Here is a 27,593-nt window from a genome sequence, read left to right as displayed (position 1 = left end):
CTGACCATAGGGAACTTGAAATCCGGCCTCAAGCAGAAAGAGAACGAAGGCTTCACCTCTTTCTTTAACAAATGGAGAGAAACCTCGGCTAAGATGATTGAGGTACCAAGTGAAAAAGAGTTTGTAAGGTTATTCATCAAAAACCTTCAAGAAAAATACTCCAAGCATCTCAAGTATCAAAACAATCTCCATACCTTCAAGGTCGTCTATGACATTGGAATCAATATTGAAGACGACCTGGCAAAGTTAAAAGCTGCCAACAATAACTCCAATAGTGGCTGCAAAGGAAAGAAGTACGACAATCCTTCTTCTTCCAAAACCACCCACTCAAACAACGTTAGCACTTTTAATTTAGGTGAAGTCCTATTAGCATGAGTTATGACACCGCATTTGATCGATTAAATGCAAAAGGTCTTGTTCAGGGTAATTTTACCCCGCCACATGGTCCAATCAGAGGATGACACGTGTCAGCCTCAGGATGGCCCAAAGTGGACCAATCCCTTCTTGACGCGTATCATTCCAGAAATTAAGGGAAAAAGGCGGCCTTCAGGCCCAAATCCCGAGAAAGCCGCAATGCGGCGCAGCCCACCAATGATTAGGGTTCAGTGACCTAATCAGGGGCACAAATCCCAAAGACCCTATAAATAGGGAGATGTCCCTCGTTTTGAGGGCACCTTTTACCATTTATTACACTTGCATTCTCTCACATCAGAGAAAGACCTGAGCTTGGAATCTGAGCAGATACCCACCTAAATTTCAGTCCTCTTTATTCCTTTTCAAGTTACTAACTTGACCGTCGGAGGCGTAGCTCCAACCACCCGGAGTCTCCGTTATTTTGCTGGTATAGCTCAGCCGGATCAGACTTCGTGTTGTAACTCTCCCGAGGGACAAAAACACCTAAAACATTTTACCCCGCCACGTGGTCCAATCAAAGGATGACACGTGTCAGCCTCAGGATGGCCCAAAGTGGACCAATCCCTGCTTGAACCGTGTCATTCCAGAAATTAAGGGAAAAAGGCGGCCTTCAGGTCCAAATCCCGAGAAAGCCGCAATGTGGCGCAGCCGACCAATTATTAGGGTTCAGTGACCTAATCAGGGGCACAAATCCCAAAGACCCTATAAATAGGGAGATGTCCGTCGTTTTGAGGGCACCTTTTACCATTTATTACACTTGCATTCTCTCACATCAGAGAAAGACCTGTGCTTGGAATCCGAGCAGATACCCACCTAAACTTTCGTCCTCTTTATTCCTTTTCAAGTTACTAACTTGACCGTCGGAGGCGGAGCTCCAACCACCCGGAGTCTCCGTTATTTTGCAGGTACAGCTCATCCGGATCAGACTTCGTGTTGTAACTCTCCCGAGGGACAAAAACACCCAAAACAGGTCTTATACTCCTATTGGACCATTTGGGGACCCAACCAGTCGAAAAGAGGTCGGCTAATTGGAACCCCAATGCACACTGTAAGTACAACCAAGGTTGGGGCCATCTCACCGAAAAATGTTGGAAGCTTAAGGAAGCTATTCAAGATTTAATCGACAACAACAAGGGGCCATTGCCCCCTGCCAGTAAGAAGCCAAGCATTGATAATGCACCTCTCGCTCATGCCTTGGCTATCTCTGATGAGGAAAACGAGGTTGACCCCTCGTCTCTCATTAAACCTGTCAAAGAAATCCATGCCATTAAAGAAGATGAGGAGATCTTCTTCGACGCCATGGATAGCCTTCCAGAACCGGCAAGTAAAGAAGATATACAATTGCTCATGCTGTCTATGATGGAAGGATTGTATTTGCTACGTGAAGCTCTCAAGGCTATAAAGGAACTTCAGCAGAAATATGACGAGATTCCACTCCCGAAAGACGTACCTAAGTGAGAATTCACACCCATGGGAACGACTTATGAGGCAAAGCGTTTTCCTTTACAAGTCACTAAAAAACCCAAGAAGAGTAATAGAATCTACACTATAATTGGGATCCCATATGTACAAATGTTCGAAATGCTCTCCGAGAGTGGCGAGATCAAACCTCTCGAACCGAGACCATTCGAATCATTGAAAAGGACAGATAGATATTACTGTCAGTATCATCAATCAGGGGGTTACACTATCGAAAACTGTTTTAAATTTAAGGATTTATTTCAGAAAATGATTGATGAAAAGAAACTAGTCGAAGTTCCACAAGAAGATGATGCAACCATTAATGGAGTTTGGGATAGTGATGAAGAAGATGTCTACTTAAAAGATATAGTAGGATCTCCACCGTCTATGTCATACGCCATGGATGACTTTTGGGCTGAGGAAGACTCATCGATAGACGTCCTCACAAGATCCGGGAGAATGCAACCTCCCGTTTCAACACAACCCATGCCAACCATACAACAAGTTCCCATACCTAACATTGAAGATAACGATATCGTCAAGTAGTTTAAGAAAACAAAAGTTGAAATGAACGTATGGAAACTTTTTGCGACATCTCAAGAGCATAGGTTGGTTGTAATGAATGCCTTGGACAAAATAAGGATAGATTCTGACACCACTCCTGAGGGGCTGGCCAACTTCCTCACGAGTGATCTTCCTAGTCCAATTAATTTGATCACTTTTTCTGACAAGGATTTACCTCCGGAAGGTGACAAACATTACAAGGCAGTAAACCTCACGGTAGTTTGCAAGAGAATGAATGTCCCTATGACTCTTGTAGACAATGGATCGGCCATCAACGTCTGTCCACTTAGAACTGCAAGGATGCTAGGCATAAGTGATGAAGATTTAACTCCGTCTACACAAGGAATAAAGGCCTACGACAACACTCATCGTCAAGCTCTTGGTAAAATCTCCATGAATGTAACGGCGGGAGCAATAGAACATGCTACTACTTTCCCAAGTAGTAGACATTAAAGCTTAATTCAATCTAATGTTGGGACGCCCTTGGCTTCATGACTTAAAGGCCGTCCCCTGAGATAGAGGATTTTTGAATTTTTAGTGAAGAAAATGGGGATTTGATGATGAAATTGAAGAGAGAAGTTTGGGAATAAGGGTTTTTAGAGTGAGAAGTATATGGGTGTAGAAGAGACAGAATAAGAATGTGAAAATGAGTGGTGAAAAGGGTGAAACAAGATAAAGGAAAGAGAAAGAATCTCTGTTTTTTTTTTACCCGAACAGGTCGGAGCGGGCGTGCAGGGTGAGGAGTGCCCGCTCCAGACCTAATGGTCGAATTTTGTTTCAGAATTCCTGTGAGGAGCGGGTGTGCAGGGTGAGAGGAGCGCTCGCTCTAAATTATATTTTGGCTACGGCATTTGCGAGGAGCGGGCGTGTAGGTGTGTTTGAGCGCCCGCTCCTTCTCATGTTCTTGGGTTCTGTTTTTCCTTTCCACGACGGAGCGGGCGTGCTGAACACTCGAAGCGCCTACTCCTATCTTTGATTTTGAATCTGACTTCCTTCACCTGTGAGGAGCGGGCGTGCATGGTCTTTGGAGCGCTCGCTCCAAATCTTCTCAAATCTTCCTGTTTTCTTTAAAAACCTCACCTTGTGAGGAGCGGGCGTGCATGGTCCTTGGAGGGGGCGCTCCTATCCTTGCTCTGTGAGGAGTGGGTGTGCTTCAACTTTGGAGCGCCCGCTCCAATACTTCACCAAACATTTTGTTTGGTTTTAAAACGAGACCCTGTGAGGAGCGGGTGTACTTGCAAGAGGAGCGTCTGATCCTCGTAGTCTGTAAGCCTTATGATTTATGTATAGAACTAAGAGCGGGCGTGCAGTCATGGTGGAGTGCTCGCTCCCAGCTGCTTAAAGCTTTTTAGCTTCTTTTTCTTTGTTTCCTTTAGCCCCAAGTTCCTACATCAAAATCACAAGATTAAAATTAAACCAAAATGTTAGCCAAAATAAAATATCACCATCACTCTTCTCTGTTTTCTTACTCACTCATTTTTTTTATTTCTCATTCTCTATCTCTTGTCATTTTTTTTTTTTTTGCTCGGGTTGCCTCCCGGAAGCGCTTCATTAATGTTAATATCTTGACGACCTCCACATTCAGAAGGTATGATTACATTTTTATTGATTCAACCAAGCCGACATGAGCACCCTCATAGTAAAGCTTGAGGCAATGCCCATTTACCTTAAAATATCTTATTCCATCCAAAACCCAAACTTCCACAATTCCATGAGGAAACACCTCTTTGAGAACAAAAGGACCACTCCACCTTGATAAAAGTTTCCCGGGAAACAATTTCATCGGAAACAATTTCATCCTAGAGTTGTTGAGGAGTACCTTATTTCCTTTAAGCAATCCTTTGTACGATTCTTGTAGTTGCTAGCACACTCATAGGTCTCCAATCTTAGCTGTTCAAGTTCATGTAAATCAAGCAATCTTTTCTCTCCCGCACTAGCCAAGTCAAAGTTAATCTTCTTTATTGCCCATTGAGTTCAGTGTTCATGTTCCACAGGAAGATGACAAGATTTTTCATACACTAGACAATATGGAGTTGTGCCGATAGGGGTTTTGTAGGTCGTTCTATATGCCCATAGGGCATCACCAAGTTTTTCCGACAAATTTTTCCTATTTCATGCAACCGTATTCTCAAGTATTAACTTGATTTAACGATTGGACAGTTCAGCTTGTCCACTTGTTTGTGGATGATAGGTAAGGTTGAACCTTTGGTTAACCCCGTGCTTTCTTAGCATCGTTTGAAAAGCACTATGAAAAAAATGTGAACCGTTGTCACTTACCACATCTATATGAAATCCGAATCTTGGTAATATGACTTTCTTGAACAATTTTATAACTACCTTGTGGTCATTAGTTGGGGAGGCAATGGCCTCAATCCATTTTGAGACGTAATCAACCGCCACAAGGATGTATTGATTTCCATAAGAAGTAGGGAATGGTCCCATGAAATCAATACCTGTAGACACCCATTTATGTCTCCCCAAAACAAATTCCAGTGATGAATACCTTTTGCGTCGAATCATAATCGAATGAAGTGAAAGTGTGGGAAGTCTACTGTTGCGGTTAGTTTTTACTAAAAATCACTCTTTTTGTTTTATGAAAACCTACTCTATTTTATGAAAAGAGTCAATCCAGATTTAGTTTGGTCCATGATAAGGGTCCAATAATAGTGTAGTTATATAGGGCTCGAAAATACCTTTCCAACGATATATTATAAGCCCAATTCCGATGAATAATGAGGAAGTTATGGCCAAATTACTAGACTGGGCCCGGTTTAATCTTTATATGCTGCCCAATGATCTAGAGGAGGGCCTATTATGAATTATCATTCCTAATGCAATTAGGATTGATTATAATCTTCTAGAAGGTTCTTTTAAATCCTAATGTGATTAGGATTGATAATTACCTTTTATGAGTTTTATTTGGAATAATCTTAGACATGTTGTTGAAAATATATTGAAGAAAGAAACTCAATTTTTGCAAAGAAATTGCTTAAGATTTTCGAAAATTACCTCAAAATAATCGAGGGAATGAGTTGTCAGTAACAATTGAGCAAGCTAACCCTAGATCTGATGGTTTTTTAGGAGAGAGAAAATGAAGAGTGACTCCGACAATTTCAGATCTACGACAAAGCGAAGCAATTTGCGCAAAATCAACATGGGGCTTTTGTAAAGGGGACTATTTAAGAGGGAATCATGTAAATTTCGTGAGATTTGAAGCAACAAGCCATGAGAATTAAGGAGAGGGAGTGGCGGAGGATGAAGAAGAGAGGAGAGAGAGAATGTGGTGGAAGAACCCAGAAACTTAATGGAGAGAGAAAATTTTCAGAGAAAAGGAGTAGAAAATGAGAGAAAAAGGGAGTACAAAGTATTAATTATAGGGTATTAAAAGTACTCCGAAAAAGAGACGAAAGTACACTTATCCCCAAAAATAATATTCCAATTCAGCCTATAATGAGGATAGATTCGTCATTTAAAAACTAAAATGAGGGTATTATTGTCAAAAAATATAGTCCAAAAATAGAAAGATTCCCCTAATAGATCAAACATTTTGAGACACCCAAAATGATATATTTGCCTATAATTATAGGACGGAGGGAGTAGAAGATAAACATTGAACAAACAATATCCAAAATCACAGTTTGAATGCTAGGTCATTTGTGAATAACAAGAAAAAAGTTTGGACAGCGGAAGAGAAGCTGAGAAATACACAGTTTACTCACAGGAAAATGCCAGTCACGATCATATATGTGCTGATGAAAAGCTATAAGGATGGGCAATTTGACACTTGTAGGAATGCTTGTATCGTCCTCTGCACATGAGTACCAAACCGAAAAGCAATTAGAGATAAGATACATACTTATAGAGTTATAGTAATTTTCTCTCTCATGCCGCCTACTTTACTATTCAATGTACTTAACTCTCTATTAACTTCTCACTTTTTTCTAGGGTTTTCGGATTCAAACTCAACTCTTTGTGTTTCATTCGTGTTCTTCAGATAGAGGATTGTTGAAGATAAGCGAGGATGAGTTTACTAGCCTTCCTATCTATGTTAGTCCTTTACTTATTTCTAGATTTGATTTTTTTTTTTAATTACTAGATGTACTTTTTAATTTTGTTAATTATTCTGGAATTTTAAATTGTGATTTGTTCGTTGATGATGATGATGCACTTAGTATTTGAAATAGTTATTGGGTTTAGTGAAAGATGGGCATCGTGTCGTGCCGTCGCGGGCCGTGCTTGGTTTTGCCGGGGTGGGGCTCGTGTCGTGCCGTGCCATGCTGGCTTGGTGGCGGGCCGTGCCGTGCCAAGTTTTGGCACACCGTAGCCCACAGCACGGCACGGCACACGTGCTTGGCGGGCCATGCCGCGGGCCACCACAGTTTTTTAATTTTTTTTATTTTAAAAAATATGTATTTTATACAAAATCGATATATATATTACAAAATTAACGTGTCGGCGGGTCGTGCCGACTGGCCGTGCTGGCGTGCCGACGATCGTGCCCGTGCCGTGCCGTGCCAAATTTCAAGATTTGTGTTCACGGCACGGCCCACGGCCCACAAGTGGGCCGCCGTGCCGGGCCGTGCTGGAATCGTGCCGGACTCACTGCCCATGCCCACCTTTAACCGGTTTACAAATCTATTTAAGTTCTATTTTAATCTGGTTAAAATCTAACTTTCCTTTTCTATTAACTTATCTACTTGAGCCACTGTCCTGAACTCAATTTGGATGATATTATGAAATTTCAAAAGTAGTGATTTGTTGTGTGTAATAGAAATATATTTAACTTTGTTAGTGTTACACTTTAGAGATATATGAGCATGTTACATACCACATGTGATAGCATAGTTATTCTCCTTGAGAAATATGATAACATATTGAATGCTTTACCTCGGGGAAATTGATTCCTTGACATTCAGCAATGTTACTAATACAATACTTTGATACTTATTTTTACCTCAAATTTGATATTATTGCAGAACTTATTCGTGTATGGATACGAGGCAATTTTCAACCTTTTCGCCATGGTGGGAATTGTTTAGGTTAAAGATATGACGAAAGCAATTGCTTTGGTAAAAGATCAAGTCCTTATTCTTGTATGCTTTGTTATCTGCCACACAAATGATTGTAAATGATATTAATGCTCTGGCTAGTTCTTTTATTTCGTGTTCTTTTTGCTTTGCTAATAGATGTTGTAATAAAGTGGCCCACTCTATTTCAAGACTTGCCCTCTCCTTCGATGACGACTTGATCTGGATGGAAGATTGCCCACATGATACACCGTTGGCTGTTGCTTCAGACAAAGCCTTAATATAATTTTCATAAGCTTCCTTGTCTTATCTTTTTGTAATGAATAACATTTAGCTTTTAATCTAGGCTTTTTGCATTTGTTTGGATGCTAGAAGTATTTTATATAATTTTTTGAGTTATATTTGAGAAATTAATTTATAGTTATAAGTGGGTTTGGATTAAATTTAGAAAAATTGAGGTTTTTGAGTTAGTTTGAAAAATCTCAGAAGGGGTTTCTTGATTTATGAAAGTTAATATATTTTTTAGCTATTTGATTGGGTTACTTTAATTATTTGAAAGTGTTTATATTCCTATGATTTGTAGTTATGTGTGCATATACTTTGTATGAATTATGTAATCTGTTAAATTGAAGCAATAAATTTGGATATTCAGGCAATTGGAGCTGAATATGGAGAGGGTTTTGAGACATTCTAGCACTACCTCTATGATTCTAATAATTTTTTGGTTACTGTTACTGAAAAAATTATATATAATGCTTCATTAAAGAAATTTTAATGAATGTTTGGATTTTTTTAGGCTTAATGCTAGAAGAAATTTTAATGGAACTCTGCAAGCACATGTAAATTTGAAATTGATTGATGTTAAAGTGATTTGGTTGTTGTTGCTCTGAGTTAGAACATATTAAGGCACAAGCAAAGTACTCTGAAATAAAGATGCACAGTAATTTATACAATCTAAAACTACCCCCGAAGACGGGAAAAATGAACCTGATCAAGAAGGGCTCAACATAGAGCATTAGGCTCTTTCATAATCCAGATAAAGATTCCAAACCAAGGTGGAACAAGTCTGAATTACAAGGGGTTGGAATCAAATGTAAAGCCGTGTTTCCAGTACACTTGCAAAGAAAGAGGTTCCAAACCCAAAGTGTTCAAATTATACATGTTATTTTCCTTGTATACAATGTGTTATTATTGTTACCACTGAAAATTTCTTGTACTCTTTTCTTTAGTTTTGGTTTTTTCTTTTAGGTTATGATTATATGTGTATAAATATTATTCTTATGGTTTTTATTTTTTTAAAAAAAATAGTTCTCATAATAATGATCTATGATTGTTGGTCTGGCACGTGCTTGATTTATTTTTTTAATTGGATCACAAAGTATTTGTAACGGGAAAAACTGAGCCCGTTACAAATAACCCCGTTATTTGTAACGAACATTTGAAATGCCCGTTACAAATAAGGGGTCATTGGTAACGAACATTTGAAATGCCCGTTACAAATAAGTAGTACAAATAAGTAGTTACTTGTAACAGGCAAAACATGTGCCCGTTACGAATAACTACTTATTTGTAACAGACAAGTGTCCGTTACAAATATCTTTTTCTATCCGTAACGCCCGCAAACGTAACGGTCGTTGCCCGTTATAGATAGGTGGTTTTTTCCCGTTACGGATGGCTTTTTTTCAACTAGTGTTTGAATAAGCTTGGGGGTGTTGTGTTTTTCTTTGGTGATTACTTGGAATTGGTGTTGAGATTTGGCCAATCTTTGCTTTACGAATTAGGTATACCACCAAATTTCAAATTTTAGCCTACCCTCACCCTTTTCGCTCATACATTACAACCCTTTCCAAGACCTTTTGACCTTTATGGTTAAGTCACAAGTTGGTGGAGGGAGATGTAGGTCACGCTTACAGAGCTGTATGCAATAGTTGAGGCGTTGAGTAGCCTTAAATCTCTTTCTTTTTCAGGTTCCATCGAGGAACCATTAAAATGCCTACTAAAGGTAGATTAGAAGCTAATTGGGAGAATATGCTAAAAATGTTTTGAGATGAAAGGTAATCGTGTCTTGATAGTTCTTTATGCTTAGCATGTTTTATGTTTCAATCAACCTAGCTTAGATATCTCGGAATGTGCCATTGCTAAAATTGACCGTGATTCCTACGAAATTGAATTAGTGTACATTCTCATCTTCTCTAGTTTTCTTGTTTCTTGCTTTGCTTAAATAATGTCATCATCATTCCTTAGGTTTGATCTTATTTTGCTCGAGGACGAGAAAAAGTCTTTCTTGGGGCAATTTGATGAGCGTCATTTATGGCTCTTAATAGAGTAGCTTTTAATTCCTTTTTCTATATTTTCTTGCTTTATTTTCATGTAATCTTTCTAGTTTTCTTTTATTTTCCATTTTTATAACTCATTTTGTTTTTTCATACTCTTTTATGAGTTTTTTTCATGATTTTTGTTCTTATTTAGCTATTTTAGTTAAGTTTCTATTCATTTTTCTTTCTCTCTTACTTTTACTTGAATTTTAGTTAATGAAGTTTCAAAGTTTTATTTTTTACGCTCTCACGGTTGCGTTCTCATTGATTCTAGGTCATGAACGCGCAAATTTTTGAAGATCAAGGGCTGCCCTCCTCGCGGGCGTCATTACAAGAGCACCGACGATAGGGATGCATGAGACTGCTAGGAGCAAAACTTTGCACAAGGATCTACGAGCGAGCAAGAGGAGCCGTGCATGTCGCATCACCACAGCCAGGGAGCGCACGCGCAGTGTGCGTGTGCGCGCACAGGCCTATGGTGCATGCGCACGGCTAAGGGTGAGCAAAAATTCCGGGTACCCGGAATCGGAACTGAAACCGGTTAGGATCCGGCGGGTCCAGAATCGGAATTGGAACCGGTGGTTCCAATTCCGGGTAATAAATTAAGGACCTGGTTATAACCAATTCCAATTCCAATTCTCAACTTTTTGGAACCGGAACCGGTTAGGTACTCGGTTACCTAATATGTGCTAAACTAAATAAATTTTAAATAATAAAAATATGTTGAATGTATCTAAATTGTAAATTAAAAAAGTATTATTAATACCTAACATAAATACAAATAACTTAATGCATATATAAATATAAGTATTAAACGCTAAAAATGAACCGAACTAAAACAAGAATTATAAATTTTATTATATTTTAACAATTAAATGCATAAGTGGGTACCCGAAACCGAAACCGGTACCCGGTGGTTCCAATACCAATTCTCAAATTTAAGGACCTGGTTGAACCAATTTCAATTCCGGATCCGAATTTTAGGACCCGGTTCCAACCAATTCCAAATCCGGGTCCTAAAATTTTGACCGGGTACCCGGTTTGCTCACCCCTACGCACGGCCCTACTACGAGCCTCTACGATCGATTTACCATATAAATCCCTTGACTTTTCCTTTTTTAGGGGGATGACGATTTCATTTGTACTTGAGACTTATTTCCAAATTTAATAGAGAGAGAAACTTTAGATTCCTTGTTTTGTACTGCAAATTACATTTTTAGTTTGGATTTCATCTTCAATCAATGAAAATTTGTGAGAATTTCTTTCTTTGAATTTAATTTTGCTTGTTTTTTCCTTTAATTCTTTAATGTTTGATTTGATTGTTGATCTTTGGTTTATGAATTTGTTGAATTTGATTTTCTCTTTGATTACGCTTGAAATGATGATGTTTGTGATACAATTTGCTTTGTTTTTTCAATTCCATTATGATTTGTGACTAGATTAGTAGCTAGGGAGAAGGGGACACATGTTTGATTGATGATTTTAGCTAGTTGATGATTCTTAGTTGATTAGGTTGTTGCAATTATTTTAGTTGACATAGTTGTGCATGTGATTAATTTGATTAGGAATGGTCAACCTAGATTGTTAATCTGGATTGCATAGCAAATTTCAATGACATGAACCCTTGATTTGAGAATTGCTTTAATTGGTTGAATTGATTGTGATTTTCCTTGTTAGCCATTCTTAGTGAACCCTAGCTTGACTTATAGGAGATAGCTTTTAGGGTACCTTCATCCCCGAATATCAAGTCATGGTTCCAGACCACTATAGAGTTAGCGATCTCATGGATCGTGAACAGGTGTAACCTTCAACTTGTGAACGGTTTATAAGTTCCTAAAACTTGTTGGAGACTCTTTTTCTCTAGCTTTTTTCTCTTTCGACGCCACCGTGCTTAAGTGTATCGATGATAGTTTCGACATTCTCAACACTATTGATAGATTCCTTATTGTTATGGAACTTCGCAAAATGAGAGTCGGATTTATTTCCTTGGCTACTTTGATCATCGTCTATTCTAGACTCAATCAAAGTGGGGGCTAACTTTAGACACCTACTTTTGGCCACTTTTCCGACAAGAAGTGTGATGATGTTACAAAAATCAGTTCTTCATGCTAGATAAAAGTTAAAGTGTTTATGGACTATGAAATACATTATGAAGTAAATTAAAACTCATACTTGAGACTAAGTTATCTTAGAGCCTTATCCGATTACTAATTATGCCTAAGTGGTGCTCATATATGTTTAAACTTGATTAATAACTGACCCAAATGTGTCAAATGCAATGATTGGATCTAATGTATCTTACATTGTTAAAAACCGATCAAATCAGATAACCAACCATCAAATTTTTATGAAATACCAATAAAGAAGGATACCCCTTTCAAAGAACTTTCCAACGGTATATAATAATCCCAATTCCGAGTTAAAACGAAGAAGTTATGATCAAAACCTCTAAATCAGGCCTTAAAACACGACACCCTTGCACTCCAATGGCCATATCTTTTAATCCATAATATATTTTAACAAAATTAAAATGGAATTGGAAAGTAGACATTCAGAGATTTCCAATGAGATCTCACACGCCTTAATCGGATATCGAAATCAAAATAAATGGAAGTTTTAAAAACGCGTTTTCGCATAATGCAAACCGCACCGAGTGCAACTCATTAAGTCATTGAGATGCGCGCGGCACCCTGCGTGACTCAAAGAGTTGCGCGCGCCACCTGACAAAGCGGTTATAAAACCCTAAACCTGGATTCCTACGCCTATAAATAGGGGTCTTCGTGAAAAGAATGGTGTCCTTTAAACAAGTGTATTATTCGATAGAGGGTTCAGAATTATTAGAAATCTAATTATTCGGGGAGGTCAAGTGATCAGAATGCCTAGGTGGAGGCAGCTTCCGATCAGTAATATTAATGTATAATTAATATTACAACTTAATCGTGACTGAATCCTTCGGGTCACACCCAAGGGAGTAACTGTAGACACCTATTTGTGTCTCCCCAAAACCAAACCCGGTGATGAGTACCATTCACGTCGAATCATAATCGAATGAAGTGAAAGTGTGGAAAGTCTAGTGATTGCGGATAGTTTTAATTTCTTTTTCTTTCTCTCTGTTTTTAAAAACCTATTTTATGAAAACAGCTAATCCAATTTGGTCTGGTTTGTAGTAAGGGTCCAATAATGGTGTAGTTGGATTGGGCTTGAAAAGAGCTTTTCAATGATATATTATAAACCTAATTCCGATGAATAATAAGGAAGTTATAGCCAAATTACTAAACTGGGCCCGATTTGATACTTATATGCGGCCCAATGATTTAGAGGAGGGCCTAATATTGATTTATCATTCCTAATTCAATTAGCATTGATAAATTAACTTTTCTTGACTTTTTGTAGTTTTAATCAGAATAAAAGAGTGTTTTTAAGGAAAATACGATTTTGCACTTCTGTACGGCTAAATTTTATCAGAATTAAGAAAAAGCGTGAATTTATTAATTAGCGCCTGGCGCTAACGTTCAGCGCCTGGTGCTAACTTCTTTTTTCCTCGTCGAAACTCTGATTTGTTTTTCTATCCGTTTGGCTGATTTTCTCTATAAATAGCCTCCTAAAACCTCCGTTTTCAATCATCAATTCTCTCTAATTCTCATCAACTCTCTAAATCTCTTTTCTCTCTAAGCTAAAGCTTATTCTCTCTCTTTTCTAAACCAACCTTTTTACAAACAAAATTCCGCATTCACAAGACCAAGAAACACCTAGCATTGTTCGAAGTTGAATTCGCCCTAGACGTGAAAGGTTTTAATTTCTGAGGGTTTGGTCCCAGATCTCTATTTCAATTATGTAAAGGCTTGTTTGACATCAGTTTTGGTTTTCAGATTTCTATTTTTTGTAAAACCAAAAACCAAAAACCAAAAACATGAAACAAGAAAAAGGTGTTTCCACTTTTTTATTATCAGTTTTACAAATTATCATGATTTTAATAAGTTTATATAATTTTGATTCATTATAGGGTATATATCATATACTTTTAAAAAAAACAAAAAAAGGAAACCACAGTAATGCCAAACGAACCCTAATTTAATTGTTTTGATTATTATTTTACTTGAAGTTACTAACAAGTGTATTTTGTTATTAGAAAGAGATACGAGGCATCCAAGTAAGTGCTTTAACAATTTTAATTGATATTATAATGTAGAAATCATGTCTAGGTTATTATGATTCCTAGCTTCATGTTAGGGTGTTTCTATCTTCCTAGTATCATGTTTAGAGTAACAAATAAAAATTCCTAATATCAAATATGATTAATAGTATGATGCTTCCTATTTTCTTCCTAATGTCATGTTAGTATCATGTTAGGGCTATATATTCGATCTTTATTGTTTAGTGACATGCTAGGGTTTGTTATTAATCTTGTCAGTATCATGTCAAGGATCTTGCTATTATTATGCTTTAACATGAACATGTTTATTATTATGATCATGGTTATTATTGTTATAATTATTCTGATTTATCATGTTGCTTGATATATATTTATTGTTATTACTTTATCACACCTTTTATGCATGTTTAAAGGGAATTTGGTACCTGTAATCGCGCTTAATAAGATAATTAATAATCTTGTTAGGGTTAATTTGATTATAATTCAAGTGATCGCCAATAATTGTTTTATTTGTGCATTAAATTCAACCAAGATAGATAAACAGGTTTAGGGTTAATCCTATTGATTGCATGTTAGTCAGAAAGCGCACATGAATACGATCAGAATAAAGTAGAGGCCTATTATTAGGGCAAGTTCTTTCTCTTTTAGATTTAATTTGTACCTTCATCCCCGAACTACCAGTCATGGTTCCAGACCAATTGGAGTTGACGATCTCCTGGATCGTTAAGGGGTGTAACCTTCACACTGTGAACGATTTACAAGTTCCTAAAACTTGTTGGCAACTCTTTTGCTCTAGCTTCCTTCCCTTTGGACGCCACTGTACTTTAGTGTATGATCATAGTGGGGTTCAAGTTTTGGGTAATGCTTGAAATATTCCCTACAGTTTTTTGGTGACTCCACTGGGGACGATTTCTATTTTAATTACTAATATTTATTTTGGCAATGATTTAGAATGAGTGGATGAGACTCGAAAAGTTCTAAGTATTTCATGTACGTAATTTTGATTAACATTATTGTCATATGCATAAAAAAGATCTCATTGGAAAGACCATCCGTAATGAGTTAAAACATTGAATTTTTACACGTAGGAAATTTGAGGAATATCTTTCACAACTAGGACCGAAATAATGCTGCGTGAAACTGGAAAATTTTATCGACACAAAAAGCTGTTGAGGCATGTAGGAATTAGCGTCAGGGAACAAAGTCTAGCGCCAACAATTTGACGTTAGCGCTAGACGACAGCTTCTGTCGCCAGGCGCTAAAGCCAAATTGTGGCGCTAGCCTCTGTTTTCTGGCGCCAAGTTCTTCCAATACTGAGCCAGAAATATGCGTTCTAATTTCGACCAGTTTTTAGCACTGTTTTCTCGATCCTACTTCCTGATTGAGTTTTTCTCACTTTTATGAAACCCATATGTGTTCTACATATGGACATAACCCCCTTGGAATTCATGCTCCATCTAATTGATTGAACGCTCTAAGAAACAAAGGGTACATCCGAGAATGTTGAATTCACCAAACCATGGAAGCGAGTTTTTCTAAACTCGCGATGTCCCATCCACTCGCGCCAACCCTTCACGGTTAGGCTTCTGCGCGGTGCAACAAGACAATTAATCATGGACCCTCTATTGACTAACCCATATCCCGAACTTTAGAGAACTAGAGCCATGGTTAGGTTGCAAACTCATTGCATCATGATTATGCCTACTTGACTAATTGTGCATTATTAGTTGTGCATCCTCTATGTGTTTTTCCTAACCGTTTGTTTGACTTGTGTTAGATTAAATAAAATGATTTATGACTAAAAGAACTTTTCCTAATTAATTAATTTCAGTAATTAAAGTCTAATAACTTAATCGGAGTTGACTTAGTACGCCTTTAGGCATACCCTGTAGAGTAATAATACCAAAAAAAGTTCCAGATCGACGTTCCAGCAATGGCACCAAGATTTAAACTGCAGCGCCACTCTGCGGAGCTTAGCTGACAAGGGAATAAACGTGTCGTCAATTTTCTATCCCTAGATCAAATACAATTTATACAACCTAAACAAACCTAATACGAGTATAAGGCAAGCATAGGGGTCGAACCACAGAGAACGGATAAACACCACCAAATGTTATCGACAATTAAGCTAGTCCGGAATAGGAGATAAATAAACTAAAGTCTAAAGATGCTAAAACAAGAAATAAAACATTAAGGCACCAAGGGAAATTGGTAGGTGAAGTTGAAGCTTGATCATGCAATAACAAAGTAGCAAATCAATGGTAAACTAAACATGCATGAATACCTAAGTAAAGGGTCCAATCTAGCCGCCTTCCGGGGTCAGTTGGCTTCTCCTAACATAGCCTCTATGTTTCCACATTAGAACCATATACTAGGAGGTACTATTAAATAACAATCGATAGTAATGAATCTCAACTAAGTCAACTTCCGTTACTTGTTAGTAAAGACTCATCTTTGATCAACTAACAATGTGCACTTGCAAGAAAGACCAAAGAATATCAAGCATGCAAAGACTTTAATCACCATTAACATAACCCCAACATTAAAAGCATGAACAATTAGCAACTACACCATCCCCACACCCTTGGCTAGGTGACTACTCACAAATCATGTTGAAAACAATATCAATCATCAAATCAATAAGCATCAACATGATTAATAAGCAAAGAAGAAAAATAAAAGCAAATAAGCAAAATAAAAAAACAAAGGTAAAGAGAAAGAGTAAGAGATTGCTCATTAATTGAAGATGAAGGTCTACAAAGGATTGAACAAGCTCCTTCTTCAAGATCCAAGTTCATTAATGAAGAAAACCACACTCTCTCTCTCTACCAATGAAGACTAATCCTAACCTAACCTAAAACTAATTAGAGACAAGAATAGATAGTTCTTCCATATCCAATTACCCCAAAAAATGGGTATTTATACTAACTTAATAAAACCAGGAAAAAAATAGAAAAAGAAAATAAAATAAAATAAATTAAAAGGAAAACTAAAAAAAAAATCAGAAACTAAAAAATAAAAATAAAATAAAAGAAAGAAAATAAGAAAAGGGAAAAGAAAAAGAAAAAGAAATAAAAATAAAAGAAAAAGAAAAATAAAAATGAACCCACCAATCCCCACCAAAAACCATCAGGAACCCATTTCTTCTTCGACCTTAATGGCTGCTCTGATTTTTTTGATCATCATACCACCATCATCAATGGCTCAAAAATCATCATCGATATCTTCATCAACCAGCAATCAATCAAGGCCGTTCAATTTTCATTAAAACTCGCGTGAGAAGCTCGTGAAGTGGTTCGGTCGAACCACGGGTTGGTGCGGCCGAACTACGGGGTTTGTTCGGTCGAACCATGGGTATGTTCGACCACTCCTCTTCGAATAACAAAACCCCCAAAGTCTCTGACTCGACGTTCGGCCGAATACTCATTGGTTTGCTCGAACTTGATTAATTCGCTAATTGTTCTGATTTTTGGGTCGATTGGTTGCTTAATTGGTGGTGGTTGTTGAAGGTGGTGCAGGTGCGCTGATTGTGGTGGAAGGAGGAGGTGTTGCGAATTGGAGCAGGGGATAGGAATGCGTGGCTGGTTTGGGCTATTGCGGGTTGGTGGTGGTTGATTGGTGGCAGCAGGGGATAGGAATGCGTGGCTGGTTTGGGCAATTGTGGGTTGGTGGTGGTGCGCCTGCTGTGTGGTTTAAATTGGTGGGCTGCTGGTGTGTGTGTTGTTTGCGGTGGTAAAGCTGGACTGGTGGTGAGTGGTGTTGTGTGGCTGGTTTGGGTGCTGTGAGGGGCTGCTGTGGTCAGGTGGTGTGAGTGGAAGGAAGAGGTTAATGTTGCTGTTGGTGTTGGTGGTGTTGCGGGGTGAAGCAGGGGAAGAGTGCTGCTTGTGTTGTTGGTGTGTGTGTGGTGGAGGATAAGGTGTGGGGTGTAGGATAATGCTGGCAGCATGGGTTGGCTCAAGTTTTGGGCCTCGAACCTTGGACCTCCGAACACGAATATGACCTTGAAACCCGGGACACCTACAACCAAAAACACGAGGGTATTACTAAGAGATAAAATAAAATAAAATAAAGAAAAGGTAAAATAAAGTAAAATAAAATAAGATAAATAACACTAAACTAATAAAAATTAAATAAAACTATACAAGTAAAGAAAGTGAAATAAAATAGACTCAAAACTAATTAAAATAAATGAAAGTAAATTAGAATACTTTCAAGGAAAAATAAAGAACGAAATATAACAAATCAAAAGCAAATAAAATACGAAAATAAACTAATTCTAATAAAAACTACGAAAAGAACTAAAACACGACAAAATTACCAAAATAAACAAGAAATGTTATTAAGAGAAAACAAGAGAAAGAAAGGAAAAATAAGATAAAATAAACGCGAAAATGACTCTAAAAATACTTCCTAAGAGTGACATAAATGTCACTCATCAGTAGCGCCTGGCGACAGTCCTGTCGTCTGGCGCTACACTGCAAAGAGAGGCGCCAGTCCTGTCGTTTTGACGATTGTTCGGTTTGTTGCTCGAGTCATCACCTTTGGTCTAATTGAACAATTTTCTAGTCGATTCAGTTAATTTTTACTGGTAATAATACCTTGTCAAGTCATTAATCGAGTCTAATCACTAAGTCCCATGGTCTTACACAAGAGTTAAAGCATATCACTTACACTCACCATATAAAGCACACACTAATGCACACTTTGACCATGTCTAAGGGAGTCTTGTATGCGCGTATTTTCTGTCATTTTTTTAGGGGGTAATTCAGATATTAATCCTCCAATTAAACCACTTGTTTGAACCCTATACTTAACTCCCAAAAATAACTTAACTCCCAAAAATGTAAACCTTATTTTTTCCAAAAATATGCACCATATTTTTGCTTTTTTCTTTTTTTAAAACCGTAAACTTAAAGTCAATTTGAGTCAAGTCATTAAAACAAAAATGATTTAATTTACAGCGCGTGGTCAAGAAAGGAAGGGCGTTTGATCAAAGACAACCTTTTTATTCAAGTCCAAATTTTCGACAAACCGATCACTTGTAAAAGGAAAGCTAAGACAATAATGGCAACTCAAGAGGAAGTTAATGAGCTCGGGAACCAATTGGTTACTGTGACTGAGGCGTTAAAGGTTTTAACCCTCAAAATCGATGATCCTGTGAAACAACAACAGATGGACCTCATGCAAGAGAGTCTGATCAAATTGTCTAGTGACTATAAGTTTCAAGGAATTAGCTCACAAGGGGTCTCGGTGAACAAGGATCTTCTTCCGCAGAAGTTCAATGCCAACGACATCCCGAAATTCAAAGCGACTGATAACCCTTACTTTCACCTAAGAGCCTTCGAAACAATAATGAGTATCAAAGGCATTGATAAGAAGATGTTTCCCTCTTTGTTCTCCCTATCTCTCGAAACTGTTTGCCAACATGGTTCTTTTCTCTTGAGAAAGGATAAAACCTCTGCTTGGGAGTCTATAGTAAACGTTTTCATTGATAGATTCAAGTGCAACATTCAAGTTGAGACTGACTATAGGGAACTTGAAATTCTCAAGCAGAAGGAGAATAAAGTTTTCACTTCTTTCTTCAACAAATAGAGAGAAACCTCTGCTAAGATGATTGAGGTGCCAAGTGAAAAAGAATCTTAGAGGTTATTCATCAAAAACCTTCAAGAGAAGTACTCTAAGCGTCTCAAATAGAAGAATAATCTCCATACCTTCAAGGCCGTCTATTACATTGGAAACAATATTGAAGACGACCTGGCTAAGCTGAAAGCTACTAACAGTAACTCCAACAGTGGCTGGAAAGGCAAGAAGAACGACAATCCTCTTTCTTCCAAAACCACACACTCAAACAATGTTAGTACCTTTAATTTAAGTGAAGTCCTTGCTATGAATAATCAAGGACAAAAGAAATTATTTAGGAGGAACTTTACTCCTATAGGTAAGAGTTATGACACTGCATTCGACCGATTAAATGCAAAAGGTCTTATAACTCCTATTGGACCATTCGGTGACCCACCGGTCGAGAAGAGGGCGGCTAATTGGAACCCCAATGCACATTGCAAATATCACCAAGGTAGGGGCCACCTTACCGAAAATTGTTGGAAGCTTAAGGAAGCTATCCAAGATTTAATCGACAATAACAAACTGTCATTGCCTCCTGCCAGTAAGAAGCCGAGCATTGATAGTGCACCTCTCCCTCACCCCTTTGCCATCTCTGATGAGGAAAACGAGGTTGATCCCTCATCTCTCATCAAGCCTATCGAAGAAATCCATGCTATTGAAGAAGAGGAGGAGATCTTTTTCGATGCCATGGATGACTTTCCAGAATTAGCAAGTAAAGAGGACATACAATTGCTTACATTGTCCATGTAGGAGGGATCAAACTTGCTGCGTGAAGCTCCTGAAGTTGCGAAGAAACAATTAGAAGAGCTTCAGTAAAAGGGTGACAAGATTCCATCCACAAAGAAGAAACCCTTTTCTCTGCAAGTAATTAATAAACCCAAGAAGAGTAATAGACTCTATACTCCAATTGGGATTCCATATGCTAAAATGTTCAATATGCTCTATGAGAGTGGCGTGGTTAAACCTCTCGAACCGAGACCATTTGAATCATTAAAAATGACAGATAGGTTTTACTGTCAATACCATCAATCAGGGGGTCACACTATTGAAAACTGCTTAAAAATTTAAAGATTTAATTCAGAAAATGGTTGATGACAAAAGGCTAGTCCAAATTCCACAGGAGGAAGACATAAGTATTAATGGATTTTGGGACAGTGATGAAGAAGACGTTTACTTAAAAGACATGGTAGCACCTCCACCTTCAGTGTCATATGCCATGGATGATTTCTAGGTTGAAGGAGATTCATCCATAGACGTCCTCACAAGATCCGGGAGAATGCAACCTACTATTTCGACACAACCTATACCAAATACGCAGCAAGTTCCCATAACTATCATAGAAGACAATGATATTGTCAAGCAATTAAAGAAAACCAAAGTTGAAATGAATGTATGGAAAATTCTAGCAACATCTCGAGAACATAGGTTGGTAGTGATGAATGCATTGGATAAGATAGGGATAGATTCTGACACCACTCTTGAGGGGTTGGCTAACTTCCTTACAAGTGATCTCCCTAGTCCAATCAACTTGATCACCTTTTTCGACATGGATTTACCTCCAGAAGGTGACAAGCATTATAAGGCATTAAACCTCACAGTAGTTTGCAAGAGAATGAACGTCCCTATGACTCTTGTAGACAATGGATCGACCATTAATGTCTGTCCACTTAGAACTGCGAGGATGCTAGGCATAAGAGATGAAGACCTAACCCCATCAACACAAGGAATAAGAGCTCACGATAACACTCATCGTCAAGCTCTTGACAAGATTACTATGAATATAACGGCGGGAGCAATAGAAAACGCTACTACATTCCAAGTAGTAGATATTAAGGCTTCATTCAATTTATTGTTGGGACGCCCTTGGCTTCATGATTTAAAGGCCGTCCTTTTATCTCTCCACCAACAGGTAAAGGCCATAGTTGGAGGAATTCCCATTACAATCGGTGCTTCACCCATGAGGATTAAAGCCATAGAAAATCCAATAATTAATGTGGAGCATGATGAAGATGATGAAGATTTGTGGGGATTTAATGAAGAGGTCTTCTTAATCGAGGAAGTTGAAAGGACCCCTCTCTGCCACGACCCCCACTACAATATGATAGTGAACGCTATTCTGAAAAAACAAGGACATTTTCCAGGGATGACTCTAGGAAAGAAGAAAGGAATAGCAAAATCGCTGGAATCACTTGGCCTCCCTAAATATGACACTTTCAGACTTGGTTTCGAACTGACACGGGAAGAACTCAAGCGAGCCCAGGAAAAGTCAAAAGCACGTAGGAACGCTCGCATCCAAAAGAAAGCAATCCCAATGGATCAATATCCTCTTACCCTCAATGGACAATTCATAAAAGAAGGAGAGGATTATCCATGCTACGGATTTCTTGAACCATTTAACGTAAATGGAATAAGGCAACCGGGATTCGAAATTTTCCCAGATTGCTATTTTATAGATGAAATCCCAACTCCTACTCATAAGGAGAAAGCACCCCCATTCTTCGACTTTAATGTCATGGGATTACTATAGGGGCAAGAAAAAGATGAGCCAGCGTACATAGAGGATAACTCCTCGCTCATCCAAACGGTCCTACAAAGCGAAAGCTTTGATCCCTCAAAGCTCATCACTCTAGCGGAAGGATCACTACAAGGGTGGCGCAAGACCGTTAAGGTGACTACTTCAAGTGGAAGGAAAATCTTCATTACGATGGGGAAAGGACCAATGTTTGAAGAGTCGTCTAAGTTAGAGTCTTTTCCAGTAGAGTTATCTAAATCTTTAGTCGTAGCACCCTCTTCTTTTATCTCTTCCCCTAGGATAGTCAGTGATCAAGTCCTTGAGGACATATCTCTATTCGATGTAATGATTTCCGAATTTAATAATATGTCTTCTTCCTCTTACTCCTCGTGTTTTTCTTTAACCCAAGATGACGAGCATTGCTTAACTAACAATGAAAATGACAAAGAACTTATTAAAGTAATGGAAACACTTGAAAAGAAAACACCGATAATTGAGGAAACTGAGATGATTGATATCTCAAATGATTCAACCAATAAAAAAGAAGATAAAATCGGATTAACACTTAATGAACAAGAAAGAACTGATTTAATCAACCTACTTAAATAATTCATCGATGTATTCGCTTGGTCATATGAAGATATGCAAGGCATTAATAGAGAAATAGCTCAACACACCATACCGCTAATTCAAGGAATGAAACCTATAAAACAAAAGTTGCGTCAAATGAAACCCGGCGTAGCTCTTAAAATAAAAGAAGAAGTTCAAAAACAAATAACTGCAGATTTTATCAAGGTATCCAAATACCCCGGATGGGTCACCAACGTCGTCCCAGTTCCGAAAAAGGATGGAAGGGTAAGAATGTGTGTCGACTATCGAGATCTAAATAAGGCAAGTCCAAAGGACGACTTCCCTTTACCACACATCGATATTCTGGTAGATAACTCAGAGAATCATGCACTTCTCTCGTTCATGGATGGATACGCGGGATACAATCAAATTCTCATGGCGGAAGAAGACATGGAGAAAACAACCTTCATAACACCCTGGGGTACTTACTGCTACACGGTAATGCCATTCGGGTTGAAAAACGCGGGTGCTACTTACCAACGAGCAGCGACTGCCTTGCTCCATGACATGATGCACAAAGAAGTTGAAGTATGTGTGGACGATATGGTTGTGAAGTCAAAAGATCGTCCAGGCCATCAAATAGCCTTGAGAAAACTCTTCAAAAGGCTAAGAAAATACAACATGAGGTTGAATCCATCCAAGTGTGATTTTGGAGCCACCTCGGGCAAGCTTTTGGGTTATGTCATAAGCTTTAGAGGAATAGAGATAGACCCAACCAAGATCAAGGCAATCATGACAATGCCACCGCCCAAAATCGAGAAGCAAATTCGAGGATTTATTGGCCGGTTGCAAAACATAAGCAGGTTCATATCAAAATTGACAACAATATGTGAACCAATTTTAAAAAAAAACTTAAAAAGAATGTACCAGTAATATGGGGCGATGAGTGTAAAAACGCCTTTGTAAAGATCAAAGCCTATTTCGCAAATCCTCCCGTATTGGCACCAGCACTTCCAGGAATACCTCTTAGGTTTTACCTAACAGTCACCAAAGAGACAATGGGAGCCATGCTAGCGCAAGAAGTAGAAGGCAAATAAAATGCAACCTACTATCTAAGCAAAAAAAATGCTCGAGTATGAGGTACTCTATACACCACTTGAGAAATTGTGCCTCGCATTGGTGGAGGCCACAACCAAGTTAAGACATTACATGCTCGTGCATACAGTCTTTGTAGTTTCCCGATTGGTTCCACTCAAGTATTTATTCGAGAAATCTACACTCAATGGGCGCATATCAAGATGGATAGTCAACTTAGCCTAATTGACGTAAGATTCATGCCCCAAAAAGCTATCAAAGGATATGTGGTTTCAAATTTTCTAGCGGACTTTCCAATAGAAGATTCAACGCCAATACACGATAATGAATTTCCAGACGAAGACTTGATGGTCACCAAGGACGATACATGTGAAGGAGTTATGTCTTCGTCGTGTGCAATTACTAGATATATAATTGGATCAAATTATGGAGATAATTAAGTTCGTACATTTGGGTCGTCGTTTTGCCATAGCTAGAGGTACTAACGATCTTTGGACTAGTAAAATAGCCCAAAGCCCAATTGGACGGATCCTATAAGGTCACACAAAGGGGCTAAATCGAGCATTAGAGGACGAGGCCCATAATGGGTCTCATCACTCTAGGTGGCCGGCCATGTAGGGGAATTAGAAGTGGTTTTGGGCTTCGTGCCCTAGTCTAATTATAATAGGATTATAAATAGACTAGGTGCCTAGGTTTGCAAGTAAGGAAGGAATTAATTGATCAGTATGATCAAACCCGAATTAGCAAACACGAAACCCAACCCCTATCATAGTCCTCTCTCTCACACGGCTCTCTCCTCCTCCTAGGCACCGGTTGTGTGTCGTGGTGGCGGTGTTTTGTGCGGTGGTCGGTTGATCGTAAAGGTGGTGATCGCGATTTTCCTCAATCACTCGGCCAATCTAGTATTGCTGGACGGCTCGTTCGAATCTCGTGGACTAAGTAGAGGAGCAACGCTTGGGGCTCTATTCTCTCCCTGATTTGCCTGTCGAATAGTTACGTGGAATTCACGCGTCAAAGGTATGATTATGTGTCTTGTGTGTTATGCATGTTATTCTTGGGATTGGTACTTGATTGAATATGATTCATGTTTTTCCGCTGCGTATTACCTATAAACTCCTCCAGTGGTATTAGTTAGCCTCTTGCACGAACGCGCTAGATCATAATAATACGATTATTTGATGTCCACGTTAATTTTATAATCAATTAAGAGGGAGAAATTAATCTAATTATGTTTCAATTATTATATTTAATGTGATTAAACTTTTGGAATCAATTAAATATGATTTAATTATGCTCAAAATAGCCATGAAGACATTGAATTTTAACCCTAATAGCCATGAAGACACAGTTTTTCGAACACCCTAACCACAAAATTTCAAATTTTTCGAAAATCCTAGCCCTAAAATATGATATTTGTGCTTGATTTTGATTTAATTCTATTTATTTTATGATTCATAGTTTTAATCGGATTGATTTATGCATAAAAATGTTTTATGTATGATGATCAATTTAATTTTAAAAGTTAAAATTAAATTGGGATTAATTTTATGAAGAACCCTAATTTTAAAGTTAAATGTGATTTAATTTTAATCTTATGGACTGATTCAATTTAATTATGATAAATGTTATTATAATTAAATTAAAACACAAAAAAAATGTTTTAGGTGGTCGACAACCGCGGCTGGGTGGCGCATCCACGGCGGTTGCGGACCAGGTGGCAGTCCAAGAGGGAGGGAAAAGGGAGGGCGGCGGTCTTGGTGGCTGAGGCAGCAGCTGTGCAAGCGTTGCACGCTGCTGCCGTGGCTGCCTCTACTGCTGGTTGCTGCTGCCTTGCGGAAGTGGCTGTTGCAAAGCAGCCAGCCACCGTGGCTAGCTCCGGCTAGCCAACCACGGTGGCCAGCAACTGTGCAGTCACGGTTTTTCAAAAAAAAAAAAAAATTAGTTATCTTATTTTAAAAATTATTTCAAGATAATTGTGAATTTTTTTGGGATAAAATCAATTTTATTTTGGATAAGATAGAATATTTTGAAAATATGATCTTTTATTTTAAAAGATAAAATTGATTTTATTTGGATAAAATCTTTTATTTTTGGATAAAATCAAATATTCAAAAGTTGTTATATTTGATATTATCCATATTTAAAGTTGTTAAATTGGTAATTATCCTAATTAAAGTTGTTAATTTTGGATAAGATTGACTAGGATATTCTTAGCATATTCCAAAAGGATAATAATTTTAAATAATGTGATTATCCCATAATTAGATTAGGACATAATTGATTTTAAAATTATTTTATTGGCTAGTAATTAGGATAGAATCTCCTAAACTTGTTAGGATAATCATGAAAGATTAAATATGATTTATCTTTCTAGATTAAAATATGATTTGATTATATCTTATGACTAAATTAAATATATGATATTTTATAAACGGTCATGAATAATATATGATATTATCTAATTATAATTAAAATATGAGATATTTTAGGAAATGCGTTGACTTTATTATGAACATTCGATGTTGTAGTTTAGACAAGCATGTTGAGTGATTTATTATATGGCACTTTTACAATATATGATAATATGTTGCTATATATATAGACTAGTATGGCCCATAGATTCTTAAATACGATCTGCGCATCGTGAAGTATTTTTGTAATCTAAATACGGTCTGCGTATCGTTAAGTATTTTTTGTAACTTTTATTTAAAGTAAATAGAATAGTTATTTAAAATAGTGTTAGTCCAAAGAAGCCCATGAAATGAAGGCCCAAAGGAGCAAGGTGGATGGAGATCCATGATGATTCAAGTGGGAGTTTTTTCATATCTAGTTTTCTTAGGACTAAGGGGCCATACTATGTTATGATTAATTTCATTAGTAGATTATGCATGTTAGATTTTATTTATGTTGGTTGATGATGCGCTAGAGTTCACTAAATAATCACAACATAATTGTAGGGAATAATTTCAAGCGTTTAAATCCCACTAACTTGAAACCCACTGTGATCATACACTAAAGTACGGTGGCGTCCAAAAGGGAAGAAGATAGAGCAAAAGAGTCGCCAACAAGTTTTTTAGGAACTTGTAAACCGTTCACGAGGTGAAGGTTACAACCCTTAACGAATGAAGGTAAAAATAAGGTCATGAACCAAATAAGGGTTCGGGGATGAAGGTACAAATCCAACCTAAAAGAGATTGAACCTGCCCTAATAATAGGCCTCTACTTTATTCTGATCGTATTCATGTGCGTTTTCTGATTAACATGCAATCAATAGGTTAACCCTAAACCTGTTTATCTATGTTGGTTGAATATTAATGCACAAATAAACTATCATTGGTGATCACTTGAATTATAATCACATTAACCCTAACAAGATTATTAAATATCTTATTAAGTTTGATTACAAGTACCAAATTCCCTTTAAGCATGCATAAAAGGCGTGATCAAGCAATAAATATAAAAAATCAAGCAACACAATAAATAATCAATATCATGAATAATAATTATAATAATAATAATATCATCATAAATAAAATAATTATCATCGAAATAATAATAATAATAATAATAATATTCATAATCATAAATTATAACGATTATAATCATAATCATGTTCATGTTAATATTAAAGCATAATAATTGCAAGATCCTAGGCATAATACTAACAAAATTAATAACAAACCCTAGCATGTCACTAAACAATAAAAATCAAATCTTTAACCCTAACATGATACTAACAATCATAAATATTAGGAAGAACATAGGAAGCATCGTAACAATCATATTTAATATATTTGATATTATAACCTTTTCCCAAAACATGATGCTAGGAATATCATAATAACAATATAAACATGATT

At 37.5% G+C, this 27,593-nt stretch overlaps 1 long non-coding RNA gene across 1 annotated transcript; it reads left to right on the top strand.

The window, feature by feature from the left end:
- The first annotated feature begins 6,038 nt into the window (after positions 1–6,038).
- LOC145556112 (uncharacterized) lies at positions 6,039–7,832 on the top strand. Its single transcript, XR_014091747.1, has 3 exons — positions 6,039–6,486; positions 7,416–7,508; positions 7,626–7,832. It is a non-coding gene; the product is annotated as an uncharacterized LOC145556112 (long non-coding RNA).
- Positions 7,833–27,593: the final 19,761 nt, after the last annotated feature.

This window comes from Chenopodium album, chromosome 8 (genome assembly GCF_948465745.1).
Source record: "Chenopodium album chromosome 8, dcCheAlbu1.1, whole genome shotgun sequence".
NCBI classification, from domain to species: Eukaryota; Viridiplantae; Streptophyta; class Magnoliopsida; order Caryophyllales; family Amaranthaceae; genus Chenopodium; species Chenopodium album.
Note: the sequence above shows the minus strand (reverse complement) of the source record. Positions and strands in the feature narration are given on the sequence as shown.